Below are 12,330 nucleotides of genomic sequence, written 5' to 3'. Positions count from 1 at the left end.
TGGGTGAATATAGGTTGTAATCACATTGAGCAATGTCTCAACCAAATATTACCTCATCATCCACATTGAAATGACGTAGTCAGACAGTCCTGAACTCCCTGAGTATAATCTTTGATTTTAAGTCTTACCAATTACATTAGACAGCTTTAACATTGTCCACTGTGTTCAACTCATTCTTAGAAACATTTCCTTGAAACAAAGAGGTATGTGTAAACTGAGAGTAAACCTCACACGTTGATGAAGTGTTGAAGGACACTGAAATGGGAGAAACGTGATCTTCACGTGGACATACATTAGACTCTGTAATCATATGGTAGCACAGTGCTCATAGTTTAAAGAAATATATCCTTTGTTTCAAGCATCATTGAGCAAGCTGTAAGATTCCTCTATATGTCAAAGCCTGTCAAATATTATTGTGTCTTATATTGTATACATAGGCCTATAGGTGTTTGAAGTTGTTTGAGATTTAGGTTACATCGAGTAAATAGAGATTTTAATGTCACCTCCAACAAACAATCAACTGCACCCTTGACATGCAATCTACAGTTGAAATAGAAAGTTTAAATGCACTTAGGTTGGAGTCATTAAAACTTGCTTTTCAACCACTCCACAAATGTTTTGTTAACAAACTAGAGTTTTGGCAAGTCGGTTAGGACATCTAATTTGTGCATGACACAACAATTGTTTACAGACAGATTATTTCACTTATAATTCACTGTATCACAATTCCAGTGGGTCAGAGGTTTACATACACTAAGTCGACTGTGCCTTTAAACAGCTTGGAAAATTCCTGAAAATCATGTCATGGCTTTAGAAGCTTCTGATAGACTAATTGACATCATTTGAGTTAATTGGAGGTGTACCTGTGGATGTATTTCAAGACCTACCTTAAAACTCAGTGCCTCTTTGCTTGACATCATGGGAAAATCAAAAGAAATCAGCCAAGACCTCAGAAAACAAATTGCAGACCTCAACACGTCTGGTTTATCCTTGGGAGCAATTTCCAAACACCTGAAGGTACCACGTTCATCTGTTCAAACAATAGAACGCAAGTATAAACCCCATGTGACCACGCAGCCGTCATACCGCTCAGGAAGGAGACGAGTTCTGTCTCCTAGACATGAACGTACTTTGGTGCGAAAAGTGAAAATCAATCCCAGGACAACAGCAAAGGATCTTGTGAAGATGCTGGAGGTATCTATATCTACAGTAAAACAAGTTCTATATCGACAAAGCCTGAAAGGCCACTCAGCAAGGAAGGAGCCACTGCTCCAAAACCGCCATAAAAAAAGCAAGACTACAGTTTGCAACTGCACATGATGACAAATATCGTACTTTTTGGAGAAATGTCCTCTGGTCTGATGAAACAAAAATAGAACTGTTTGGCCATAATTACCATCATTATGTTTGGAGGGAAAAGGGGGAGGCTTGCAAGCCGAGGAACACCATCCCAACCGTGAAGCACAGGGGTGGCAGCATCATACTGTGGGGGTGCTTTTGCTGCAGGAGGGATGGCTGCACTATACAAAACAGATGGCATCATGAGGACGGAAAATTATGTGGATATATTGAAGCAACATTTCAAGACATCAGTCAGGAAGTTAAAGATTGGTTGCAAATGGGTCTTCCAAATGGACAATGACCCCAAGTATACTTCCAAAGTTGTTGCGAAATGGATTAAGGACAACAAAGTCAAGGTATTGGAGTGGCCATCACAAAGCCCTGACCTCAATCCCATAGAACATTTGTGGGGAGAACTGAAAAAGTGTGTGCGAGCATGGAGGCCTACAAACCTGACTCAGTTACACCAGCTCTGTCAGTAGGAATGGGCCAAAATTCACCCAACGTATTGTGGGAAGCTTGTGGAAGGCTACCCGAAACGTTTGACCCAAGTTAAACAATTTAAAGGCAATGCTACCAAATACTAATTGAGTGTATGTAATCTTCTGACCTACGGGGAATGTGATGAAAGAAATACAAGCTGAAATAAATCATTCTCTCTACTAATATTCTGACATTTCACATTCTTAAAATGAAGTGGTGATCCTAACTGACCTAAGACAGGGAATTTGTACTAGGATTGAATGCCAGGAATTGTGAAAAACTGAGTTTAAATGTATTTTGCTAAGGTGTATGTAAACCCCCAACTTCAACTGTACTGTACTTTATGTAAGAAGAACACCTAAACAGTGCATTCGGAAAGTATTCAGACCCCTTGACTTTTTCCACATCTTGTTACGTTACAGCCTTATTCTAAAATGGATTAAATACATTTTCCCTCATCTATGTATACATAATGACAAAGCAAAAACAGGTTTTTAGACATTTATGTAAATTTATAAGAAATAAAAAACAGAAAAACCTTATTTACTTAATTATTCAGACCCTTTGATATGAGACCCGAAATTGAGCTCAAGTGCATCCTGTTTCCATTGATCATCCCTGAGATGTTTCTACAACTTGATTGGAGTCCACCTGTGGTAAATTTAATTGATTGGACATGATTTGGAAAGGCAAACACCTGTCTATATAAGGTCCCACAGTTGACAGTGCATGTCAAAGCAAAAACCAAGCTATGAGGTAGAAGGAACTGTCTGTAGAGCAGGATAGTGTCGAGACACAGATCTGAGGAAGGGTACCAAATAATTTCTGCAGCATTGAAGGTCCCCAAGAACACAGTGGCTTCAATCATTCTTAAATGGAAAAAGTTTGGAACCTCCAAGACTCTTCCTAGAGCTGGCCACCCGGCCAAACTGAGCAATTGGGGGAGAAGGGCCTTGGTCAGGGAGGTGACCAAGAACCGTATGGTCACTTTGACAAAGCTCCGGAGTTCGTCTGTGGTGTCATGATGTTGCTCTGTTGGTGAGATTTATGACCCCCCATAAATACGTTTCCCCCCTTTCTCTCTCTACTCTTCAGAATGGACTCTTGGAAAGCCCTTTGTTAACATAGAGAGAGTATGGTAACATCAAAAGGTTTGGAATGGAACAATCTTTATGTAATCCAACCAGTTGAAAATATCCGTTGGTATTTAAAGAATATGGTGACAGATCAGTTGGTGTCTAGGACATGATATCTGATGATAGGATGACATAAATTGTATCTTGGAAAGTCTACACATTGTAGTTATCAGATTCACATGGAATTGTTGTGCAATTTAATTATTTAAATGTTTAAATATGAAACTATTTGTGAAAAGATTACATTTAATTTTAGCTTCTATATGAGATAATTGTTTTCATAAGTAAACTATGCTCGCTCAGTGGCCATGCCCAAATGAATAGACATTGGTTGAGAACTATGAAACGCCCTTCTCTCCCACGTGATAAAAGCTCATTGACGAAAGTCTACCTTGTGTTCCCGATGATGTGAGGACTAATGTCCATACGTTTAAAAGGGCTAATATCAACTACAACCTAACAAAATGAACTTGTGTTCCCGATGATGTGAGGACTAATGTCCATACGTTTAAAAGGGCTAATATCAACTACAACCTAACAAAATGAACTTGTGTTCCCGATGATGTGAAGACTGGTGTCCATGCATTTAAAAGGGCTAATTTCAATGTGGAGGTCACGATCGACAAGCTGGAAGGATGAATTTCGACTATAGCACGAGCTTAGTATGGCAACTTGGTATGAACTTTGAACTCTTATTCACTAAAGAAGTGATACATCCTAGACTTCGAGTTATCAGCAGCAGCTGTAAACGTACGTGGTCTAGGAAAGGAGAGACAATTTCTTCAGAACCACAGGGTACTACAAAATATATGTTCTACCACAGAAACCTTCTTCAAAGGACAAGGGCGATCTCGGCTAGGCAAACCAGCCTTCCATCTTCGACCAATCTACCGAAGCGCAGCTCAGAGTAAATATGTTTCTTGCATTTTCCTTTTCCAAATGGCCGGTTATTTAGAATGCATAAGATTCTGTTTTTACGATAGCATAGCTTCTCAAGGTCCAATAATGACCCAATCCTTTTGTTCCTCAGTCTTCCCGCTCTTTCATTCAAACCCAACCCCCTTTCTATGTGTTTTCTTTTATGACATAATTAGTAATCAATGTCTGAACCATCCTGTGTACATGTAATTCTGTGTGATTATTTTGGTATTTAGTAAATAAATAATTAAATAAAATGTTGTATTGCTGATTCAACTTATTAGCCAGGGTTCGTGAAGATAATCAAGAATTTTACGACGTTCAGATGAGACTGAATAAGGTCCCGATTAAAAATTGACTGCTATTGATAACAAATATTATCATATCTTTAAGAGTTTATTCGGAAGACAACAGCTCTATAAACATTATTCCGTGGTGCCCCAAATCCCTAGTTAATTACATTTACATGATTAGTTTAAATAGGTCATATTAATTACAGAGAATTGATTTGATAAAATAGCATGTCATAAATCATTTATTCCATAGTGAAGACACTACAGTGGAGATGGGAGAACCTTCCAGAAGGACAACCATCTCTGCAGCACTCCACGAATCAGGCCTTTGTGGTAGAGTAGTCACTCATCAGTAAAAGGCACATGACAGCCCATTTGGAGTTTGCCAACAGGCACCTAAAGGACTTTCAAACCATGAGAAACAAGATTCTCTGATCTGATTAAACCAAGATGGCCTGAAATCAAGCATCACGTCTGGAGGAAATATGGCATCATCACTACGGTGAAGCATGGTGGTGGCAGCATCGTGCAGTGGGGATGTTTTTCAACAGCAGGACCTGAGAGACTAGTCAGGATCGAGGGAAAGCTGAACGGAGCAAAGTACAGAGAGATTGTTGATGAAAACCTGCTCCAGAGCACTCAGGACCTCAGACTGGGGCGAAGGTTCACCTTCCAACAGGACAATGACCCTAAGCACACAGTCAAGACAATGCAGGAGTGGCTTCGGAACAAGTAGCTTGTAGCGTCATACCCAAGAAGACTCAAGGCTGTAAATGCTGCCAAAGGTGCTTCAACAAAGTACTGTGTAAAAGGGTCTGAATACATATGTAAATGTGAAAAAATATATAAAAATCAGTTTTTGCTTTGTCATTATGGATGTAGATTGATGTCGGAAAAAAACTATTTGATCAATTTTAGAATAAGGCTGTAACCTAACAAAATGTGGAAAAAGGCAAGGTGTCTGAATACTTTCTGTTTGCACTGTAGTATAAAGGAACAAAGATAAATCTATATACAGCATATGTACCTAAGCACAGTACATATAAATACACACTCTTCTATTTGCGATGGGAGATGACACATCTCTCTCTCCCAGGTCTACAGTGCCTTTAGAAAGCATTCACTGTCCTTGACTTTTTCACATTGTGTTGTCTTACAACCTGTATTCAAAATGGATTAAATTGAGATTTTGTGTCACTTGATCTATACACAATACCCCATAATGTTGCAGTGGAATTTTGTTTATGGAACATTTTCTAAATGAATAAAAAATGAAAAGCTGAAATGTCTTGAGTCAATAATTATTCAACCCCTTTGTTATGGCAAGCCTAAATAAGTTCAGAAGTAAAAATGTGCTTAACAAATCACATAATAAGTTGCATGGACTCATTATGTGTTCAATAATAGTGGTAAAGAGTATTTTTGAATGACTACCCCATCTCTGTACCCCACACAGATAGTTATCTGTAATGGTCCCTCAAACTAGTAATGTCAAGCACAGATTCAACCACAAAGACCAGGGAGGTTTTTCACTGCCTCGCAAAAGAAGGGCACCGATTGGGAGATGTGTAAAAAAATACATTTAAAAAAGATGCCTAATATCCCTTTGAGCATGGTGAAGCTATTAATTAGGCTTTGGATGGTGTATCAATACACCAAGTCACTACAAAGATACAGGCTTCCTTTCTAACTCAGTTTCCGGAGAGGAAGGACTGCTCAGGGATTTTACCATGAGGCCTATGGGGATTGTAAAACAGTTACAGAGTTTAATGGTTGTGATATAAGAAAACTGAGAATGGATCAACAACATTGTAGTTACTCCACAATACGTACAAAATAAAAAATATTCCAAAACATGCATCCTGTTTGCAACAAGGCACTTAAGTAATACTGCAAAAAATGTGGCAAAGAAATTCACTTTTTATCCTGAATACATATTTTTAAGCATGGTGGTGGCTGTATCATGTTATTGGTATGCTTGTCATTGGCAAGGACCAGTTTTTTTAACCTAAAACACAAGGTCAAATCTACACTGGAGTTGCTTATCAACATGACATTGAATGTTCCTGAGTGGCCTAGTTACAGTTTTGACTTAACCCTCCTGTTGTGTTTGTTTCATGTTAATGAATTCTGTGTTCCCAAGACAAAATGACCGCCCCATTATAGCTGATTATAAATCCATAATAATACATATATTTTCACCTAATGTTGTGTTATATATTTTTAATAACTTAAGATCTTGTGAACATTACAGGTTTTGAACTTCTATTTGCTATTTATGTCATGTAGGCCTCATTGACCTGAGCTCAAACTAATTTGAGTAAAAAAAGCATGATGTATGTTAGTTAAGAACAAATTCTTATTTTCAATGACAGCCTAGGAACAGTGGGTTAAGCCCCTTGTTCAGGGGCAACATTTTTACCTTGTCAGTTCAGGGATTTGAACTTGCAACCTTTCATTTACAAGTCCAACACTCTAACCACTAGTATACCTGCCACCCCAAATACTCAAGGACATTTGTTTTTAAACCATTTCACATTTTTTAAATAGTGGCACAAAATAACATCTGTTGTGTTCCCAGTCAAAACTGACCGGTATGATTTTATTAGTAAAGAAAGGCCCATAACTACACATGAAAACCATATTGGGGAGGTTGCCCTCCTTTCCCCCGCCCGCCCTTCGCCAGAGCGAGAGGCCACAGTTCACAAACAAAGGTTTAAGGTTAGGGGGGCCTCCGGGTGCTCCGCCACCGCCGTCGCCGAAGCGTCGGTAGGGCTGGGGAGACATTAAACCCCCGCCTGCACCGGGGAGCAGAGCGGTTGACTGGGTTCCCAGTGCTGCGTGAGGATACTGGGCGATACTCATTTTGTATTATTTACCATATTACAAAATTAATGTCTGAACACATTAAAGAACAACAGTAACAATAACAGTATTACTAACAATAACAAAAACCTAAAATGTTCACAATCTGTCATTCAGTGGTGGTTAGGGTTACATTTTGGTTACATTTTGTGTTTTCTCATGCACATGTTGGACAATACGTGGTGGTTGCTGCATGTGCCTTGCAAATGTATGCACTGCATTTATGGCACATAATGCTCGTTTTGACATCTCTTGGTGCACACAGATTGCACCTTTTCCTTTTGTCTCTTCTGTCTCTGGCGGCCGTAGATCTTGCTTCTGGCCCTTGTATATCTCTCACCAATCCAGCAGAGGATGGGGTTCGAGGAAGGTGTTGGCGCCTTTGAATGAGAGGTGCCACCATGGCTTTCCCCAACTCTTCTTAGAAGAATCTCCTCTTGAAGAATTTCCCCTGCTTCCAGCCTGGATTCACCTCCATCCACACCACAAACGCTTTGAAGGCCGACATATCTAGGATGTTGAAGAACACCACCACGGGCCAACGTGCCTTCAACCTGTTACAAGAGTATGTGCCAGCAACCTGCAAAAGTGCATCAGTAAATAAAATAATGAGTACACACAAGTAATTCTTCACGTCTTGCATTGTAACGTGAAAAATTCAAAGCGTTGTTTTCATTTATCACATTTAAAACATATTTACTTATTCAAATTAATAGAATTGACAACATATTGACACCATAACCTTTTCAAGGTTGTCAACTCCCCCTTTGTTCGTGTTGTAATCAAGGACAGCGTTGGGCTTCTTGTCCTCCCTGGTACTCACAGCGGCATCCCTGTGCAGAGTTGTCATCAGGAGCACATTCTTCTTTCTTTCGGGCAGTAGGACACAAGAGAGTGTGTATCGGTGAAGGCAAATTTAAAGGAAAAACGATCCATGTCCTTGGTAGTGAGTAAGGCAGGAGGCACCTCAGGCTTGTTCCTTCTGACCGTCCCCACCAAGGTCATTTTTTTCGGAGCAGCTCCTGGCCAAGAGCATACGAGGTGAATAAATTGTCACATGTTATGTTGTGCTCCTGGAGACCTACAGTTATTTCCAGGACCACCCGCTTCCCGTGGTTTCTTTCAGGAACACCGTCAGCAGGTTTCCCAGTGTAAACCTGCAAGTTCAAGGCATAACTTGTCATGGCATCACATGCTGCTCATATCTTTATTCCATATTTAGACGGTTTGCTTGGCATGTACTGTTTGAATGGGCAGTGTCCCCTAAAAGCATCCTCTGTGACGTCTGGACTTGGGCCAAACCTCTCTGATCGCTGCCAGCTTGTCTTTTTTACGGCGGCCTGGTCTTGTATCACGGTTGTCAAAGCGAATCACCCGTGACAACACATGAAATGTCTGGAGTGACATAGTGGCACGAAAAATTGCCCTACCAGACTCTGCATCCCATACACTGGTGGTAGATTCTTTCTGGATCTATACACACCAGCCAAAATCAAGAGACCCACATATGCTTGGACGTCTGTCCGGTCTACCTCCTTCCAGTTGTCTTTGTAAATGTGTCTCCCCTCCAAGTTGGTCATGTTTATCACTATAGTTTCGATTGACTCTGTCAGGAACAGTTCGAAGCCGGATTTTATATCGTCAACCCGGGATATGGCGTATCTCGTTGGCCCTGGGGTCATCCTGATAACATTTTCAGTCGACAGCCAACCTCTCCTCTCAGGTGGGGATGAAGACAAGGACAAATGGGCAAATCCTGGTGTGGAAAGCTCTTAGAGACTAACCCAAAAATATTCCCAGCTGTAATCGCAGACAAAGGTAATTCTAACATGTAATGTCTCAGGGGCGTGAATACTTATCTAATCAAGACAGTATATTCATTTTTTATTTTCTCATAAACGTTTGAATTTTTCTTCCACTTTGACATTACAGAGTATTTTAATGAGGATTAAATCCATTTTAATCCTACTTAACACAACAGAATGTGGACAAGGTGAAAGGGTGTGAATACTTTCTGAGTGCACTGTATGCTCTGTTTATCCTGTCATGCATTAAATATAAATCTGCTTACAGGCCCCCTGAGATATTAGAAAGATGCAAGACAGGTTTTACTTAGTCAACCGTCCTGGAGGCACAGTATATTACATGGTCACAGTCATAACCACATACACAGAAGCACTGTGGGAGGAATACTATAACTTCCCTTTGTAAACATCAGCCCATGTGACAAATTACTTTGTTTTGAGGATTGTGTGGATGTTTTTTGGGCACAGGGGAGGGTAGTGTGTTTTTTCCCTAGTTTACATTCGCTATTTTGTAGGTTTTCCCATTTAATTATTCCATCATAGCCAACTTTCCCCATCTGCTTTCATGTTCCTTGGCTATCAAAAGGTTTTCGTTCTTTCTTTATACACTAGCCTACGCCGTCGGTGTTCAGGTTAAACATTTTCTGCATCAAGCCTCTGTCTGGGGTGAAAAGTCACTTTTTAAAAGTAGGCTCCAATGCTTAGAACCATATGACGTCTCAGATGTAATTATTTCTAAACAGCGACAGTTTTGTTGCAAACAAGACACACTTTTTTGCCATCGGAGAAAGGTGGTGAGGTGAATGCAAGTGAGCTGATTGTTTTGAGCTAATAAAAAGTAGGGTAGGCTAACCGTTTTTATTTACATAACCGTTTTTCCCCAATCAACGCATAGAGAAATAAGACGTAAGCTACAAAACTAATTTACTAATTTAGAGACATTGGTGATTTTATCTAAATGATTATGTTATTGTCATTGAAAGTATTATGTACTAAACAGATGTGTTAAAATGGCTGTTTAAAACAGTGTAGGTCTATGAATTTGGCTGCTAAGATATTATGTACTGGCCAGAAAAACTAATGTATTCAGTCATGTGAAATTACTAGAATTGCATTAAATAGATTTATTAAAGGCTTTTTTTCCCCGGAACCCGCAAATACTATGATAGATGCATGCAGATGATAATTCTTTCAATAATGGTGATTTTCTTTCACCCTCTGATCGTAGTACTGAGGTAGGCATACTTTGTCACTCATTATTTTCAGTTCATTCAATGAATGGGGACAGTATGTCATTTATTTCAAGCAGAAAGGGAGGGTAATGTGAAGAAAAAAAATCACATTGGGAAGGTGCATTTTGTTTCATAAATAGTCCCGTTAGAATAGGGCTTAACCTTAAAAATGTCCAGCCTAACCAGGCTTAGATAGTCTTTTATATATGGACAACAAAACTGAACACAACCTGTCAACCTGTCATCTAGTTAGTGCACAAAGAGTGAGTGGAAGGGTACCTTTTAAATTGGCCCTCCAGTTCCTCCAAATCTGGCCCCAGGTAAGGGAGGGTCTACAGAGAACAGTGCCCCTGCACCTCAACACTGAAATCCCTGTGCATCATCCCTCTCACAGCCCCATGCAGGGCAGTCCGGTTGTGCCAGCTTTCAGCACAACCAGCTAGGGGAGTGTACAGTATCAATACTGTACATGGGTCGTTCCATGAAATTAGTGCCTTTTGCATTCCTTTGATATTTTAAGGGGGAAGAGGTGTGGTTGTGCCCTTTTCACAACTGTGTTGGTGTATGTGGACCATGGTAGATCCTTAGTGATGTGGACACTTGCCAGCGAAGACACTTGCCAGCTGGTTGGAGAGCGGCTATGGAGAGCGTGATAACACGTGATAACACATTCATTCAGAACAGCTGATGCTCTCATGCATGGTTCAGTGCTGCTTGCCTCAAAGCGAGCATTGAAGGCATTTAGCTCATCTTGTAGGCTCAAGTCACTGAGCAGCTCGTAGCGGGGTTTCCCTTTGTAATCTGTGATAGTTTTCAAGCCCTGCCACATCCGACGAGAGTCAGAGCCGGTGTAGTAAGATTTGGTCTTAGTCCTCTATTGACATATTGCCTCTATGATGGTTCGTCTGAGGGCGTAGCGGGATTTCTTATAAGCGTCCGGATTAGTGTCCCTCTCCTTGAAAGCAGCAACTCTAACCTTTAGCTCGATGAGGATGTTGCCTGTAATCCACAGCTTCTGCTTGGGATATGTACGGACACTGTGGGGACGACATTGTCGATGCACTTATTGATGAAGCCGATGACTGAGGTGGTATACTCCTCAATGCCATTGGATGAATTCCAAAACATATTCCAATCTGTGCTCGCAAAATAGTCCTGTAGCGTAGCATTTCCGTCATCTGACTACTTCCGTATTGAACGAGTCACTGGTACTTCCTGCTTTCGTTTTTGCTTGTAAGCAGGAATCAGGAGGGTAGAATTATTGTTACATTGTTCAACTGAAATTGTTACTCTGGCAACATGTTTGCCGCAAATAGAAGCCTTGTTGAACTCGCCTCAGATGTATGTCCTTGAACCGATTATTTGAAATGAGCACACAGAAGAAGTTACAAGGATAACTAAACAATTGCTAATGGCAGCTTGCAGTACTCCGGTCGGCCTTCATCTAGAGTTACTCACTGAGCTAGCCTGCAACGTCACTTCCTCTGAATGTCATGTCTCATTGAGATATCACCTTAATTCACTTCATTGGACTTCAATGCGCTATTGAGTCTTCACATAGAATTGAATGGTGTCACGTGAACGATGGCGTCTGCTAAATGACTCAAATTAAGATTCTAAATATTAGCCAAAAACATCACATCCCGGTTGTATCACAACCAGCCATGTTTGGGATTCCCATAGGGCGGCGTACAATTGGCCCAGCGTCGTCCGGGTTTGGTGATTTTATCTAAATAATTATGTTATTGTCATTGAAATGATTATGTACTAACCAGATGTGTTCAAAATTGTGTACAAAATAGTAATTGGTCTATGAATTGAGCTGCTATTATATTATGTTCTGGCCCGCCGACTATTAGCTCAGAAAAACTGTGGTATAAAAAAATATATTCTGCTAATGTCTTTAGACATGTAAAATGACTGGAATTGCATGAAATATGTTTACAAAGGGCCTTTTTTCCGGGACCCGCAAATACGATGATAGATGAATGCAATGTAGTAATAAGGTAGGCCTACTTTGTCACTGTTACTGTAGTCATAGTCATTATTTTGAGTTAATTCAATAAAGGGGAAAGGTGTTGTAATATTTTTCAAGTACAAGGGGATGGTGATGTGAAAATATTTTGATCGTTGGGGAGGGGGGTGCATTTTCTTTATGACATCTCAAGTTGTGTTATTTCATAGTTTTGATGTCTTCACTATTATCTACAATGTAGAAAATAGTAATAAACCCTGGAATGAGTACATTTTTTTATTA

Source organism: Oncorhynchus kisutch, linkage group LG4, assembly GCF_002021735.2.
Source record: "Oncorhynchus kisutch isolate 150728-3 linkage group LG4, Okis_V2, whole genome shotgun sequence".
NCBI classification, from domain to species: Eukaryota; Metazoa; Chordata; class Actinopteri; order Salmoniformes; family Salmonidae; genus Oncorhynchus; species Oncorhynchus kisutch.
Note: the sequence above shows the minus strand (reverse complement) of the source record.